The sequence below is a fragment of the Protopterus annectens genome, chromosome 8.part1, assembly GCF_019279795.1.
Source record: "Protopterus annectens isolate FY-2018-M chromosome 8.part1, PAN1.0, whole genome shotgun sequence".
Taxonomy (NCBI): Eukaryota; Metazoa; Chordata; order Ceratodontiformes; family Protopteridae; genus Protopterus; species Protopterus annectens.
Genome location: NC_056742.1, coordinates 541532716 through 541550829, shown reverse-complemented (window position 1 = coordinate 541550829; position 18114 = coordinate 541532716). Strand labels below are relative to the sequence as shown.

The window sequence follows — 18114 nt, the reverse complement described above, 5'->3', positions numbered from 1 at the left end:
TGGAAAACCCTTTTAAGCATGACAGACTACTCAAGATGAATGGAAAAGACCATCTAGATGATGCAAAAGCATCAATCTACAGCTGTATAAACAACTTTACAACAGCAGATAATTCGGTAATATCACTGCAAGAGAGTGATTTCTTAGCCATAAGCAATTACCGCAGGCAGATGTCTGCACTACCAGTCTGTCATCCAGAGTGCCTGGTGACCCTCCCCAGCCCAAAAATGTCAGCTCAACCCAATGCACTGCTGAAAGGGAAAAAAGGCATGATTTTCGGTTACTCTGTGTTGGAGGGTAGAGATACTAGTTAAGACTGCTTTAGGAATGGGGACATATCATCTCAGGTGTTTTAAGACTGCAAACACTGAGAACCTGAATACAGGTTTTCGGACTTTTCAGTAATCCTGTGGACTAAGACTGGATAAGGACAACGTATATTTCAGCATTTACCGCTGGTCTCCCCTTTTCCTTTTTTCCACCCTTTTTTCCAGATACAAGGTCATGCACCTACTTCTTGGTCAATGGCGTTTTACCCTCCTTCACCTTACAGATACCTAAGCAGCGAAACCATTAAAACAGTCTGGGGAAAAGGAAGGAAGGAAAAAAGTTATGTACTCACCAGAACGTTCCATCTGAGTAGGTAAACTTCATTTGTCAGCAAGGATCCGAGCAGACAGCATACCAAGCAAAAAGATCCGAGCTCCAAGCTCCTTCCCCCTACCCATACCGCACTGCAACCTCCTTCCAATCCTCAGATCAAGTTTGCCACTCCATACATGACACCAACAAACTAACCAGAGACCCCTAAACCAAGGACAAACCTCTAACTCGTGAACTCTGCACATAGAGTTCAGCAAAAATGCCAAGGTAAGGGGGAAGGGGGGGGGAACGGTTGCTGACAAATTACCTACTCAGGTGGAACGTTATGGTGAGTACATAACTTCTTTATCTGAAGCAGTTAACTTCATTTGATCAGCAACCTGTGGGACAGAGTCCCCAGCTACCCGAAATCTTGGGAGGCCCTTAAGGAAGGATATTCCGGAGCACTGCAGAGCCAAAAGAAGCCCTTCCTCTAGACACCAAATCCAGTTTATAATGCTTAATAAAGGTGTGAGAAGACGCCCAGGTAGCCGCTGAGCAAATGTCATCCAGGGAAACTCTAGACCAGAATGCTGCAGACGTAGCCATAGAACGTGTAGGATGGGCATGAAGTCCTACTGGTTCTGGTAAACCAAACTTCCTGTATGCTTGTAGGATACAAAGGGAAATCCACTTAGCCAGTCACCTTTGAAACTGGTTTCCCTAAAAAGGGCTTAGCAAAGGAAACAAAAAGTTGATCAGATTTGCGAAAGGCCGCCGTCCTATGCAAATAAAAACGTAACTGCCTGTGAACATCCAGCAAATGAAGTTTGTATTCCCCTTTGTTCTGAAAATTAGGGGAAAAGACAGGCAAATTAATAGATTGATTAATATTTGTCTCAGAAGCAACTTTATGAAGAAAAGATGAATTAGTCCTGAGACACACCCCTGTCCTTATGAAACACAAGGTATAGGGGGTTTCATACAAAGAGCTTGCAGCTCTGACACTCTCCTTGCTGAAGTTATAGCTACCAGAAGAAAGCAGTCTTCCATCACAAAAATGTTAAGTCAACTGATGCAGAGGGCTCGAAAGGAGGCGCAATTAAGGCCTGAAGAACCAGTGTCAGATCCCATGGTGGTGACGGATTCTTAATAAGGGGTTGCAGAAGAAAAAAGTGCCTTTCAAAAAGGTCTTACAAATTCTGGCAGCAGAGAGGGAGCCTAAATAGTCTCCTACATGGAAATGAGAAATAGCCGCCAGCAGTACCTTCACTGTGGAGAAGCTGGCTCCTTGCTGGAAGATACGAGACAAAAAGTCTAATACCGCTGGGATCGGAGTGGTAAAAGGATCTAGATTTCTCTGTGAAGCCCAAATGGAGAAGTGTTTCCATTTGCTAGAATAAATTTCCCTGGTAGAGAATTTATGTGCCATAACCAAGATAGATTTAACAGGAGAAGAGATACAGGGACTCGTAGCAATTAATGGAACTGGAGAAGCCAAGCTGCAGTCTGTCCAGATTCGGAGGAAGCATTCCCGAGGGATGACTAATTAGATCTGGAATGGGATCCAAGATCCACGGTGGAGCTATGAGAAGACCGTGGGTAGGTGAACCAGACTTGACGAGGCCAGAATGGGGCTATGAGGATCAATCTGCTCCCCAACCGATGAGCTTTCTGTAAGAACTTAATCATGAGCAGGAGCGGGGGATATGCATAAAGAAGACCGGGTGGCCAAGCATGAAGAGCGTCTCTGGGGCTTTCCCTCCCTCAGGGGGATTAGAGCGAAAAACTCTGTGTACTTCACATTGTACCGCGATGTGAAGAGATCGCAGCAAGGCTGACCCCACTTGAGGAAGATCTGTTCCGCTACACAACGGTTCAGAGACCACTCATAAGGAGAAAGGATAATTCTGCTCAATTTGTCCACCAAGATGTTGGACGGACCCGGAATATGCGTTGCTATCAGAAAGCAGTTGGTGGAGATCGTCCATTCCCAAACTTTCATGACTTCTCAACAAAGGGGATAAGACTTGGTTCCTCCCCATTTGCTGATATACCACACCACTAACATATTGTCCGACTGGATCGCAATAGTTCCCAGAGGTAGATGAGCATGAAGGACCTGCAACGCTAAAAGGACCGCTCTCATCTCTAGGACATTTATATGCAGAATGGTATCGTTTTGAGTCCACGTGCCTTGAACAGTCCTGCCAGAACAATGCCCCCCCCCCCACCTTAGCCGGGCGGCATCCGTGGTCACTGTCTCTTGGGGTTGGGCAGCAAGAAAGGGACGTCCCTCCTGCAAATTCCAAGAATGGAGCCACCACTTGAGAGCATTTCTGCACACTCTGCTCAGAGTGATAGGAAAATCTAGAGGTTGATGAAGAATCTACCACTGAACTTGCAATGTCCACTGTAAAATTCTCATATGCAGACCAGCACAAGGGATCAGGTCGATAGCTGCTGCCATGGAACCTAAGGCTCAGAGGACTAATTCTGCAGGGGGTGCAAGGGACTGCAGGAGCGCTAGCACATGAAGTGTCAGGCTGTGAAGTCTGTCTGGGGTTAAGAATGCCCTGGCCTGCCAAGAATCTATTCTCGCCCCTATGAAGTCTAAGACTTGAACAGGATGAAGGGAAGACTTCCTTAGGTTTATGGTAATCCCTAGCAGAGGTGATATGGATTGAAGATTGACCCGTTTGCTTCGGTTTCGGGAACGAAAAGAACTCACTGTTGTTTAAACCGCGGTTTCGGCGCCGAACCGCAGACCCGAGTGTCGGTCTTTTTTTTTTCTTTTCTTATTTTTGAAGTCGGAGGATCCGGCGGCGGGCATAATGTAAAAAATCTGAGCAAAAAACTGTGTTCAGCAACCGACCGACCGAAACGGTCACCGCGGTTATCCAATCCAGAGAAAGAAATCTCTGGCTAGCAAGGGTAGACGCCAGGTGGAGGCAGTGAGAAGCCAATCGTCCAGGTACGGAAAGACCTGAATGCCCTGAAGTCTCAGGTGGGCCGCTACAACTGCTATGACCTTGGTGAACACCCTGAGGGCTGTGGTGAGACAGAAGGGTAATACCCTGAATTGATAATGACTGGCCCCTAGCCAAAAGCGGAGGAACCTCTTAGTTCACCTGTCCATCAGAATATGGTAGTACACATCCTTGAGGTCTATCGAGCACAACCAGTCTTCTTCCTGCAGGAAGGGCAGGATGGATTGAAGCGTGACCATCCGGAACATTTCCTTGGCAACGAACAGGCTCATTGTAGACAAGTCAAGAATCGGCCTTAGGTCCCCAGTCTTTTTTGGCATCAAAAAGAACCTGGAATAGATGTCTGATCCGGACTGGTCTGAGGGTACCTGCTGGATGGCTCTTTTTTCTAGTAGTTTTTGTATTTCCAAGGCCGCGGCCACCCTCTGAGTGTGTGCGACATCCGGGAGGCGCCTTGTGTAAGGGGGGTTTGTTTATGAACGGAATAGAACAGCCACTGGATATTATTTGCAGCACCCAGCGATCTGTCGTGATGGACTCCCATTGGGCTAGGTGCATCGAAAAACGCCCCCCCCCCCCGACTGCCTCCAGAGTGCAGCAGTCGGGTAAACTCCTCAGGGTTGCTGCACGGGTCGCTCTGAAAAAGGTTCACGTGACCCGAAGTTCTTCGCCGCCCCCCACCCCCGCCTCTGGGCCGGCGTCCATCTTGTCCTCCTCTGCCTCTGGGGGAGGAGGAGTCCTGAGCGTTCTGGGACTGCTGAGTTTTCCGGACCACAGCTTCTTTTGCCCTCGCTGGTTCCTGGAGAAGGACCTTTGAGGGTTAGAGAAGCGGATCCCGATGGCTGACAGCGTCTTCCCGTCTTTCTCGCTCTGGGCAAGCGTATCACAGACTGTCTTCACAAACAGGGTGGAGCCGTCAAGGGGTGCGTTAGCGAAGGACGCCTTGAGGAGTTCCGAGAAGTCGCAAAGACGGAGCCAGGCGTGACGCCTTAAGGCGATACCAGACCTGCTAGCCCTAGCTGCTCCCTCAGTGGCATGAGAGAGTAAACGCATGGACGTATTAGACACAGACTTGAGAGTGGCCATATGAGCAGAGAAGGTCCGTTTATCCTTGGCCGACATGGACTTGGGGGGAGACTCAGCGTACTCTTTCATGAGGTCCCGCTGCAGTCGAATTACATGAGCCAAGTAATTCAGCGCTCTTACAGTAAAGGTGGCTGAAGCAAAAGTCCGCTTTCCAAGACAGTCCACAGCCCTGGACTCCTTGTCTGGGGGGGTGGACCGAGGAACTTTCTTGGACGAGTTCCTTTTTTGCGGCCGCCGCTGCCACCACCATGGCATCAACCGGGGAACCTTTGTTCCAAGAAGCTCTATCTGCTGATGGACTCAGTATTTTGTCGGGTCTTTTGGGTATAGGCTCCACAGTGTCCGGTTCCCTCCACGATCTGGTGGTGATAAGGTCCACCAGAGGTTCGGCCGGGGAACATACACACACGAGGTAGATGGGCCTGTGTCGAACGCCTCCAGAAATACCGACTCGTCAGATGAAGGTTTTTGGGCGGACCACCCTCCACCCTTTGGTGAAGGATTTCTATAATGTCTCCAAAGGAGACATCTTCGGGGGTTATTTGGGTGAACCTTTCCCTTCCACCAAGTCGGTATCCTCAGTGAGGGACTCGGGGGGGAATCCAAGTGCCTCCTCTTACACTGGCGTTGTGAGAGACCTCCTCGGGTGGACTCTCCGGGGAGGGCTCACAAATGGTTTCTTGTTCCTCCAAGGGAACTGCCTGGGGCGCAATGGACACAGGCTGTCCCTGGGGGGACTGGATGACTGAAGACAACCCCAACTGCGAGGGAGCAGGGATGGACAGAGTAAGGGGTTTCGATCCTCCAGAAAGAACCCTCTCCACAATGTCGAATGACCCAGCAACCCTGAAACTGGTAGCAGAGACCCTCAGATCCGACAAAGGGATCGGAACTGAAGCTGGAACGGTCGGATCAGACGGGATGGTATGCCCCGACCATAACGGAGCCGATGACACACTCATCCCCCCCCAGATCAGACGCCCAACTCTCAGCTTCGAGAGCTCAGATCCGAAAGCAGATCAGACAGACTGAAGGGCATGGCCGGTGTCAAGGCCGAAGGCACCATCGGCGCTGACCCCCTGACTCCAGGGCTCCTCGGATCCATAGACTCCAATATCCGATGGTGGATCAGAAAAGAAGCTACCGGGGTGAAAAAAGAAGCCGAACTCCCGCACGGGGGGGGGGCAGCAATACCCCCATCTGCATTGGAGTTTGTAGAAACAATCGCATCATCTGATCCATGTCTGCTTCTGGTTGATCTGGAGGACGCCACCGATACGAAGATGACCTCGAGGGTGGTCTAGCCTCCTCCTCCGGCTCCGGAGAAAAACGTGGTGAACGGAGAAGAGGAGAGGATGGCCTGGGAACTTTTACTGGAGACAAGATAACTTTAGAAGGAGGGGCCGTTGGATCTAACTCTGCCTGTCGCGTGCAGCCCCTTTCTCTATCTTTATCCTTATCCACATGTCTCTCTGTATCCCTGTGCTTTTCTTTAATCTTCTTGGCCTCTTTCTCTCCCTGTGGTAAGGTGGGAGGGTGAGTCCCGGACAGGGGAGAAGGGCCAGAAGGCTGAACAGCCACAGCCGTGGCTGGTAAGGAAGCTGAAGAGGAAGCAGCAGCAGAAGTTGATTCTGCGGGTAGAAGACCCAGCAGAATCAACTTATTCTTGCGATCCTGCAGGGTGCGGGGCTTGAAGGCCGCACAAATCTTGCAGCCGGAAGACAAATGGGCCACCCCCAAGCAAACTACACACAGAGTGTGACCATCGGCTTGGAGACAGCTTGTGGCCACACTCTGTGCACTTAGAGAAAGTCACTTTCTGACATTCTAAAGAACACACACGACAGGCAGGAAGGGAGGCCTACACTAAAAGAAAGTTTTCAACTTTCAAACACGGAAAAACCCAAAGTATCTTGGCCAATTAATAATTTACCTCAAAATTATCAAAAAGGGCACACACAAACCAAGTTTTAGAAAAAAAAAAAAAAAACCCTAACACTTGCCTGGAGCTCAAGAATCCCGGGCTGGCAAAGCCGTGGCAAACGAGATCTGAGGATTGGAAGGAGGTTGCAGTGCAGTATGGGTAGGGGGGAGGAGCTTGGAGCTCAGATCTTTTTTGCTTGGTATGCTGCCGGCTCAATCTGTATCGGATCCGTAACCCACAGGTTGCTGATAAAATGAAGTTAACCACTTCAGATCTTAAATTGCAGCAGTGCCCTTAACACTGTAAAACACACACGACAAATGCACTATTCAAAAAAAAAAGGAAAAAATCATTGCTACTGTATGATTACTTATTCAAGGAAAAAAAAAAGAGTACTAAAGCAGTCAGATGTCCCCAAGGACTGATGCACACTGCAGTACACTTCATAGGACTGCAGTAACAAATGATGCCCTGCTCCTGAACTTAAAATGTCAGCTCACAACACAAGGGGTGGGGGAAGCATGCACAGAGGTCCTGATGACCGTCTCAAGAATACTATGTTGATACACTGCTGAAAAGACTGCCCTAGCACAATGGGCTCTCAAAAGCTCACTATGACTTTTTATGCATCTCATACAATAGAAAGCAATGCTGTTGGCTTGTCCATCATGCGATGAATGTTTGAAAAATGGCCAACCCTCCTAGCCTAGCAGAAAGAATATCAATATCTGACTGCCTGAGATTCTAAGTTCTTGCAGTAAAAGTGCTGAGTGGTCCACGCATATACAATAGATGCATCTTCTCACTCTCCTATTCTGTGGGAATAGATAAAAAGTAAGCAACTGAATAGCTTACATAAAGGGCTAATTCATATACCATCCTGACCACAAAGGATTGGTGCTGCAGCTTACCAGGTCTCTATGGCACTATCTACAGGGCTCCCTACATCTGACACTTAGCTTATGTACCCTTCTAGCCAAGGTCACTGCCATCAATAAAGCTCTTGAGATGTAATTTGAACATAGGTTCATACTAGGCTAACTGCCCTTGCGAGCCATTATATCCCTTGTGACACTCAAACCCTGCACCTTGTGTTAGTAAGGCAAACACCTTAACCATTAGGCCACCCTCCCAACCCAAATAAAGCTCTTTCATGAACTTCCAAGAACCTAAGTAGCTTTACTCAAATGGAAAAACTAAACTGTGGCCTCATCAACAAAGATCTCACAGGAAGGCAATGGTGAGTAGCCTTGGGTACAAAGCCCACTTCAGAAACTGCTTTACAACAGAGCTCTCAACTTCTTAGTGCAAGAAATCTGGACAAAGCTTAAAATAATGGATGGACAAAGGCCCGAAAATAGGGATAGATTTTAAATAATGCTCTTAGAAACTTAGAAAGTTGCAACAATGACAAACGGTGTGTTAACATGCACTTCCTGAAGGATATGAAGTTTGAAACTGAAATGCCTGTCATTTAGTGAGATCAAACTTCAATATTTAAACAGAAAACCATATTTTGTGAGGAACAGACCAAACTATGGGGCAAAAATCTGGACATTCTGTGAAAATCTTGACAGCTGAAAGGCATGCTTTACAGCACTACAAAGGGAAACAGTGGTGTGGGTCCAGGGTCTACAGTCTATAGATTTCATCCTCCTAGGTGGTACACCATTTGTACAGACTATACTTTTCAATGCTAGGCTTCCCAGACTCCTACACACGTGTCTCTCTCCTGAAAATTGATCTCAAAGAAAATCAAACTGACAACATCCAAGATGCCAACAAGAGGGCCTTACAGTTTGGATGCATCAGTACTCCCCCATATACCAGCGGATTCAGACTTATGGGAGCAGAGGCATTCCCTCCTCAAACAACTGGACTACATGGAAGGAGTAAAGCTCAATGCATCACAAGTGGGTTGCTAGATGGATCTTTGGTTCACCTCTTCTGATCTTCAGCACCCTGAGAATCAAGGGAATGCAGAAGGGTGTGAAGGACCCCACCCTCTTCCCCAAGTGACTGAAAGTGCTTCCACTGCTAATGCTTGCTTGCTTGCATGGCTATCTGAAGCAGAACCTTTGCACCTGGCAATTCTTTTCCAATGTCAAAGATTTATCAGAGGGATACTACCTTTCTCTCACTGCCCAACTATGAAGTCCTAGAGTTCCATTTGTGATCATCAGGTATCTTCCTTCTCAGTTTAACACAAAGCTTACCAACTAGGCCTGCATCTCCAAGCTCTCTCCCCAGCCATCACACAGTCCACACAGCTGGCAGAAGTCTGGAAACAGTCACACACCTACTTGCGACACAATTACGTCAGGAGGACTGTATACCAAAAGGCATAACGTGGCAAGACTGTTGCAATGGGGATTGTGCAAACATTATGGTATTGAAGGGGCTGAAAAAGACTGGAAACATGACCCAGAAAGCATCACTGAAACTGAAGTTTATATCACATCACCCATTATCAACAGTTCAAAAGATGGATGCTACAAAACTGGATATAGTGGTCCAAGAAAAGACAATTAGCACTGACCACTGAAATCGGCATACCCAATGACTACAGTGTCTTGCGTACAGAGAGAGACAAAGTCATAAAATACCAAGATCTGCAGGCAGAAACCAGAACAATGTGTAAGAAAGATACCCAGACAGTTCCAACAGTTGAAGGAGCAACGGGTGTTGCGAAGAGCACTTTTGGCCGACATCAAGGATTGAAACAATACTAATTTCATGAACTTAAATCATACTATGATTTAGGAATGGGGTCCATTCCTGTCATAGTATTAGAAACCCAAAAGATTTGTAGAAATTAAAAAAACTGGCAGAAGTGAGTACCTCCCTTGCACACATACCATATATATGACTGCGATGGCACTGTGTTGCAATATTTAAAGTACTCAGTTGCCAAACTCTCAGGGGAGAAGCACAGCCATCACCCCTTTCAGATGGATGCACCTCCACAACATGGAGTTGTTCCACATGATGTGTACCTCTAAGTGGACCCCCATGTTAGCTCTGAGACGCACATTACAAAGGTTAATGGGTCACTGTAAAAGTGCAGCATCCCCAAGATGTGCAGTAGTGACCCAAAACACAGCCTAACTAACCACACCTACATGGATGCAGTCAATGTCAATAAAACACACCCATAATGTCGACCACTAAAATAAGAGAAGCTAGAAAGGCACTAATGCTACCAACAACTAAAATGGATGGAGCCGGAGATCCACGGTTAAAAATGTAACAGAAGGCAGCTGCACCAACTGTACAGTATTTGACTTATCAGGTCATCCACCTAAATAACTTTTTTTAAAACAGTTAGCTCTTAGCTTAGCCAGATTATCTTGATCAGCAAATGTAAAAAAAAAAAGTTATGTACTTACCATAATGTTCCATGTTTGTAGTCTATCTCACCTACATTCTTGCTGGATGGGTTCGGCACCTACCGTTACTAAAGCTCGAGAGCTTTTACTGGCTCGAGGCTAACCCATATCGGCAATTCTCCAGATCAAAAAGAACCTCATAGTGTATATATATATATATATATATATATATATATATATATATATATATATATATGCCAGTTGTTCAACAACTACAGCCAGGTCAGGCAGCATAAGTGTAGTCCAACAGATCCTGCAGGAACAGGAAGGGGGTAGGCGGGAGGGACTTAAGAATATAGGCGAGATGGACTACAAACATGGAACGTTATGGTAAGTACATAACTTCTTTATGTTATGTAGTCCTATCTTGCTGTAATTCTTGCTGGATGGGAAAGCATCCCTAGCACCTTTATGCCAGGTGGCTCAAGTGAGAGAGACTCTTCAGCACAGTGGACCCAAAGGATGACCTGTCCCGGGAAGCCAAATCCAATTTGTAATGAGTGGCAAAAGTATGTGGTCTTGCCTAAGTAGCTGCTGCACAAATAGTATCAATTGGGAGCCTAGATCTAAATGCACATGAAGTAGACACTGCCCTAGTGGAATGGCCTTTTACTTTGTTAGGTAATTGTTTGCCAGCAGTTTGACAAGCAAAGGAAATGCAATCTGAAAGCCATTTTGAAAGAGTAACCTTAGAAACCAGTAAGCCTTTATTTTTGTCTGAAAAGGAAACAGGTAATTGATCTGATTTTCTAAATTCTTTAGTCCTGGGTAAGTAAAACCGGAGAATTCTGTGAACATCTAATTGGTGCAGTCTGTACTCAAGAGTTATTAGAGTGGTTTGGAAAAAAAGTACAGTTTTGTACCTACCATAAATGTAGATGTTAGAGTGCTAATACAGCTGCAGTAATCACAGATGGGTTTTCTGCCGTCAGGCGGTCCCTCGGTCGGCGGATTTCCAAAGTCTTGGTCCGCGTAGGTTGTCGTCGCTTTCTCTTCTGACGTCAGTGAGGCCAGAGTATATAAGACACAGCCGACGCCATGTTCTTCAGTCTTTCTTGCCCCAGATGTCAGGTGCCCCCAGAAGGAAGGCAATACATAAATTATGCTTATATGTGTACACATGCAATGCAATATAATCCAAAATCAGTGGTTGCAAGCAAATAAACCATAGAAGGATAACCCAGTCAGGTTGTATGAAGAGGTTGTTAGGCCCCATGCCTTTACCAAGTGGGGAAGGAGGGAGGGAAACCTGTACTGCAGCTGTATTAGCACTCTAACATCTACATTTATGGTAGGTACAAAACTGTACTATGTTCATCGTGCATACAGCTGCAGTAATCACAGATGGGTAGAGTCCCAAAGCTACGCACAGGGTGGTAGGTACTAGGAGGAACTGGGTTGAGCCAGAATGCCCTGCAAAACAGCAGTGGCAAAGCCTGCTCTGGTTCTGGAATATAATGGCAGGTGGTAGTGTTTTGTGAAGGTATGTACAGAACTCCAAGTGGCTGCCTCCAGAATATCTTTGGTAGGAACTCCTCTGAGGAAGGCTGTAGAGGTAGCTGTGGCCCTGGTGGAGTGTGATCTGATACCTGTAGGGACAGATTTCCCATGATAGGAAAAACAAAACCGTATGCAGTGTCCTATCCACTTTGAAATAGTCTGCTTGGAAACTGGCTTCCCTTGAGCCCCTACAGCATAGGACACAAAGAGTTGTTCTGATTTCCTGAAGGACTTTGTTCTGTCCAAGTAGTAACATAGCTGCCTATGGATGTCTAAAGAATGTAGCAGCCTTTCCCCTTTGTTTTGAGGATTGGGGTAAAAGGTAGGAAGGTGTATGGCTTGATTTAAAGCTACCCTGGATACCACTTCAGGCATAAATGATGGGTTGGTACGAAGGGATACCCTGTCCTGATGGAAAATGAGAAAGGGCTGCACTGCCATGAGGGCCTGTAGTTCCGAAACTCTACGAGCTGAAGTGATAGCCAGAAGGAAGGCAGTTTTCCAGGACAAATATTGCAGATCTGTTGAGGCAGCTGGTTAAAAAGGAGGCAATGTTAATTTTTCTAGTATGTAATTAAGATCCCAGGCTGGTATTGGTTGTTTCCTTGGTGGTCTAATATTCTTAGCCCCTCTGAGGAACTGTCGTAAGAGTGGGTGAGAAAATAAAGGAGGATCCGTGTTGTATTCTGCAGAAATGGCTGAGGCATGGATTTTTATGGAAGAAAATGAAAGTCCACTGTTCAGCAGCTCAGCTAGATACTGTAATACCTAAGGCAAGTTCAGTTTTCTAGGGTCCTGGCCTTTTTTCTCATTCCAAGAACAAAACCGCTTCCATTTTGCGGAGTAAGCTTTTCTAGTAGATGGCCTTCTGGCCTCCAAAATGACATCCTGCACCTCCTTGGAGAGTAGGGACTGTTGTGGTGTTAAGGAATTTTCCATGCAGCGAGACTGAGTGTTTTCAGCTGACTGTGGAGAGTTTTGTAGCTGTGCTGAGTCAGCAGAAGAGGCATTACAGGCAGGGACCAAGGAGGAGTATGTGTTAGGCTCCTCAGCAGTGGGTACCAGTGTTGCCGTGGCCTATCTGGAGCAATCAGTATCATCTTCGGTCTGTCTGCTCTTGCTTTCAAAAGTACCTTGGGCAGAAGAGGCAGAGGTGGGAATGCGTAAACTGTCCATGCTGTCCAACTGAATGAAAGGGCGTCCACTCTCCAGGCCTTTGGATGAAAGGCCCTCGAACAAAACGTTTCCAACTGATGATTCCTGTGGGAGGCAAAAAGATCTATGTCTGGCCTCCCCCACACTTGGGTTATTTCTGTAAACACCTGAGGATGTAACTTCCATTCGTGTGGATCTGTCATATTTCTGCTTAATTTGTCTGCCAGCGTGTTTTCCAATCCTGGCAGGTACTGGGCTTGAAGTTCGATTTGCCATTCCACAGCCAAGTTCCAAAGAGTCATGGCTAGTCTGCACAAGGGGTATGAATGTGTTCCTCCTTGTTTGTTTATGTACCACATTACTGTGGTGTTGTCTGTTCTTATCAGTAATTGCCCTGGATGCAGGAAGTCCTTGAAAGCTGTAATTGCATTTATTACTGCTAGCATTTCTTTTTGATTGATGTGAAGGTGCTTTTCTTTTTGGGACCATTTGCCCTGGATGCACCTGTCCATCATGTGCGCCCCCCAGGCGTAATCTGAGGAGTCTGTTGTGATAACTTGCTTTGCTTGAGGCTTGCAGAATGGGAGGCCTGTGTTTGCTTGACATGCTTGGGCCCACCATAGAAATTCCTTTTGCAAACATGGAATTATTGGTATTATTGCTTCCAAACTGTGACTGTGTTGAGGCCATAGGTTTTTTAGGTACCATTGAAGTTTCCTCATATGCAGCTTTGCACATGGGATTAAAAGAATGCAAGATGCCATGAATCCCAGAGACTGCAGGATTTTCCTTGCAGTAAGCCTGGTACTTTTTGCTAGTATTTTGAAGTAATGAGATAGTTGCCCGTTTTTCTGGCGTAAGATAGGCCATCTGGGTGTTTGTGTCCAAGTTGGCACCCAGGAAAGTTATTTTATGAGATGGTGTTAGCCTTGATTTCTCTTTGTTGATTGTGTAGCCCAGAGAATGCAATAACCGTGTCACATATGCCAGATGTTCCAGAAGCATGTGTTTGCTGTCCGCTTGGATCAGGCAGTCGTCCAAATAAGGGTAAATTTGTATCCCTTGAAGTCTGCAGCAGGCAATCACTGATGCCAGGCACTTTGTGAATACTCTGGGCGCAGTAGATAAGCCAAAGGGCAATGCAGAGAATTGATAGTGGATTGAACCTGCAAGAAATCTGAGGTATCTTCTGCAGCTTTGTCTGATTGGGACATGCAGGTATGTCTCCTTGAGGTCCAATGTTACCAGCCAAAACTCCTTGCCCAGCATGGGAAGAAGTTGCTGTAAGGTGAGCATCTTGAATTTTGGTACGAGTAGAAATGTGTTTAGGATGGATAAGTCCAAAATGGGTCTCCAGTCGGTTCCTTTCCTTGGTACCAGAAAAAGTCTTGAATAAAAACCTTGACCTTGTTCGTGAGTAGGTACCTCTTGAATAGCTCTCATGCTTATGAGCTTTGAAATTTGTAGTTGTGCCTCTGCCCTTTGATTCTGTGGCAGGTTTGGCATGCCCCTCATTTTTGGAAGAGTGTGAAAATGAAATTTGTAGCCTCTGTTTATAATGTCCAGGATCCATTTGTCTGTTGTGACAATATGCCAATTGGCTGCAAATAATGCTAGCTTTCCTCCCAAAGGTGCTGCCAGCTGAGACGTGCTTGGCATGGAAATGAGGGAGTCATTGGGTTTGCTTCCTGTATTGTTGTGCACTGTCCTCGCCACCTCTTGGTGCTGGAGTTTGCCATTGTCACCCTCTATATGATCCTTGTGATTGCCCTCTGTCCCTTGTGCGTCTGTATCTACCTCTTTGGGGCTTGTCAGTGGCTGGAAAGGACCAGTTTTTTGAAGGCCAATTTCTGCTAAAACGTGGTGGTTGGACATGTAAAAAGGCTTTGACAGTTTGCACAGATTTGGCTTTTTCTTCCATTTTCCGTAGCATCTCCTCAGCATTAGTACCAAACAGCACATCCTTTTGTAAAGGAGCATCTAGAAGTTTAGCTTTGACATGATCAGGCAAGTTTTGTTCTCTAAGCCAGGCATGTCTGCGAATGACTGATCCTGTAGCAGCCGCTCTACTTGAAGCCTCTAGGGCATCATAACCACATTGTAAAGTGTGTTTACCCACTTGCTCTGCACTATGCATCATATCCTGCAACTCCTTTAAATCTGGTTGTTCAGGTTGAGACATTTTATTCCTTAATTGTGATAACAGGAACTGTTGATATTTAAGCATATGAAACTGACAATTTAAGGCCCTCATGGCTAGGGTGGCCGAGGTATATACCTTTTTACCCCACCTTTCTAAAGATCTTGACTCCCTTTCTGCAGGAAGTGGATTCTTGGCAGTGGAGGCCTTCAATCCCTTGGGGCCTTGTGAAATGGTTTCCGGGTCAACATTATGGCTTTTGAAGAGAAATTGGTGAGAGTTGGGTACTCTGTAATACCTATCAGGTTTGACTGGTGCAGGAGGCAGAGAATCCGGGTTAAGGCAAGCCTCCGAATAAACATCATCAAGTATGTCCAAAACGGGGTATCGCCAGAGGTCTGTGTTGAGGTAACAAAAGAAATTCCCTAAGCCTTTTCTTAGAATCTGAAAAGTCTTGGCCTTCCCAATGGAAGTGTTCCCTCAAGGTGTGCAAGGTTTCCCCAAAGGAAAAATCCTCAGGAGGAGATACAGAAGGGATGGACTGTTCTGCATCCGAATCCTCAAAAGGGGAGTAAGAGTGTTCCTCTGCATCAGAATGTTCTGATAAAATGGATTCCTGATCAGAAGAGGGAGAATCTTCCTCCACTCTGGGTCTCTTGTCTGGAGGGGGTTGAGAACCTCTGATAAGAGTAATTAAATCCTCAGCCATTTTAAGCATCTGTTTTTTAGGCATGGGACCTGGAGATGGGCCCTGTGCAACAGGCCTCTTGGGGTGCCTGGCTGCTTTGGATTTAGTAAAGGCCTTAATAGAAAAAGAAGATGAGGGTCTAAAGACACCATGGGTGGAGGTGGACCTGTCCACATTAGTAGGCTCAACATTAGCAAAGGCTTCGGTGGTTGTAGTCTGGGAAAGGGCCGAGGTCCCAGTGGTCTCGGGTACAGAGGATACCGCCAAAGGAGTGTCGTCGGTAGTCAGGGACTGCAAAGGCGTCTCTCTAAGAACCGGACCACGTGTAGCCTGTTTTGGCGTGGTGTCAGCAGGGACCGCGGGCCTCACGTGTCGGTCCTTTTCCTTGCGTTTTTTGGACAAAACGGTAGTCGGAGAGTCCGACGACATTTTATAATCAAAAGCTTTACCACAATAGTGTTGGGCGAACTCCGCCCGACGCTTAATAGTGCGTTTATTGAAAATAGCGCAAAAGCGACAGCCCGAGACGTCGTGGTCTGGGCCTAAACAAGGTATGCAGAGGGAATGGAAATCCTTATGCGGTATTTGCTTCCCACAAGAAATACAATTATTAACTTTTTCTGACATCGGTCTGAGGCAAGAAATGTTTCCCCAACGGGGTACTTAGCTTTAATGAAGACTTCGGTTTCCAAAATTTTCGTAATTCAGGAGCTGGCCGACCGGCACTTGCGAACTGCTTCTGCTTCGGGCACCGCACAGCAAAAAAGACTGAAGAACATGGCGTCGGCTGTGTCTTATATACTCTGGCCTCACTGACGTCAGAAGAGAAAGCGACGACAACCGACGCCGGACCAAGACTTTGGAATTCGGCCGACCGAAGGACCGCCTGACGGCAGAAAACCCATCTGTGATTACTGCAGCTGTATGCACGATGAACATCACTGATAGCTCAATGGTAGTGTTGAGATTATGCTCTGAGCATACCTTGGGAAGAAAGGAGGGGTTTGTCCTAAGTAAGAGACTATCCTTGTGGAAAACAATGCAAGGAGGTCGAATAGTAAGAGCTTGCAATTCTGAGACTCTCCTAGCAGAGGTTATGGCTACTAAGAATAGTGTTTTCCAAGATAATTTCAGATCTGATGAAGAAGAGAGCTCAAAGGTTGCAGACATTAATGACGTGAGAAAGTACAGTTGTGTACCCACCATAAATGTAAATGTTCGAGTGTATTCACTGTTGCAGTCATTACACTTGGGTTATCCTGCTGGTAGGCTACCCACAGTCGGCCAGAGTTCCAAAGTCTAGGTCCGGCGTCGGTTGTTGTCGCCTCTTCCCTGACGTCAGTGCGCCAGGGGTATAAAAGATGCAACAGACGCCATTTTCTTCAGTTTTTCTTGCCCCGGATGTCAGGTGCCCCAAATTGGTAGGCTGAAAATTATGCCAATAAGTATGCATGCATAAAAATAAACATTTCCTTCATCTAAAAGCAAATACACCACAAAGGTTGTATAGGATAGAAACGTACAGATAAGTCCCAGCAAAGAAAGGGGGATGACGGGAGGGTAACCAGGACTGCAACAGTGAATACACTCGAACATCTACATTTATGGTAGGTACACAACTGTACTGTGTTCATCGTGTTTCACTGTTGCAGTCATTACACTTGGGTTGAATCCCAAAGCTGAGGTTGGGTGGCTGGGCAATCAGGATCATTTTTGACCTCTCGTCTGACTTTTAGGAGCACCTTGGGAAGAAGAGGCAGTGGAGGGAAGGCATAAATTGTCAGGGTTTTCCTGCTGAATGATACAGCATCCACTTTCCATGCTTGTGAGTGATAAGTTCTTGTGCAGAATTTCTGTAGTTGGCAGTTGTGAGGGGAGGCAAAAAGATCCATGTCTGGACGCCCCCATTTCCTTGTTATCATGCTGAAGACCTGATGATTTAGTTTCCATTCGTGAGGATCCATGAGATTTCTGCTTAGTTTGTCTGCCAGTGTATTTTTCGTTGCTGGCAGGAATTGTGCCTGCAGATGTACTTGGTAGGTCAATGCTGTGTTCCTCAAAGTCATGGCTTGCCTGCAGAGGGGGTAGAAATGTGTGCCCCCTTGCTTGTTTATGTACCACATAACTGTGGTATTGTCTGTCTTTAGTAATAATTGTCCTGGATGTAGTAGGTCCTTGAAAGCTGCCAGGGCATTCTGTACAGCTAGCATTTCTTTTTGATTGATGTGAAGATGCATTTGTTCCTTGGGCCACATGCCCTGAATACATTTTCCTGCCATGTGTGCCCCCCAGGCATAATCCGATGCATCCGTTGTCATTGTCTGCCTGGCTGTGGGTAAGGTGAAAGACTGTCCTTGTTGTGGTGACAGGCCTGGGACCACCATCGAAACTCGTGTTGTAGGCAGGGAATTAATGTAATTATTGTTTCCAGGCTGTGGCAATGTTGAGTCCAAACACTTTTTAGATACCATTGTAGTTTCCTCATATGCAGTCTTGCATATGGAATTAGTAGAATGCAGGATGCCATGAAGCCCAGGGCCTGCAGAATTTTTCTTGCAGGGAGCTGGGTCTTTGTTGCCATCATTTGAAAGTAACGAGTCAGTTGCCTTTGCTTGTCTGGCATGAGATAAGCCATCTGGGTAGTTGTATTTAAGCTTGCA

The 18114-nt window shown here is 46.4% G+C and overlaps 1 protein-coding gene across 2 annotated transcripts in view; it reads right to left on the bottom strand.

Annotated features, from left to right (window-relative positions):
* Positions 1 to 18114, bottom strand: part of USP10 (ubiquitin specific peptidase 10) — an 864697-nt gene that overhangs the window by 648396 nt on the left and 198187 nt on the right. The gene's annotated exons all lie outside the window — the stretch shown is intronic.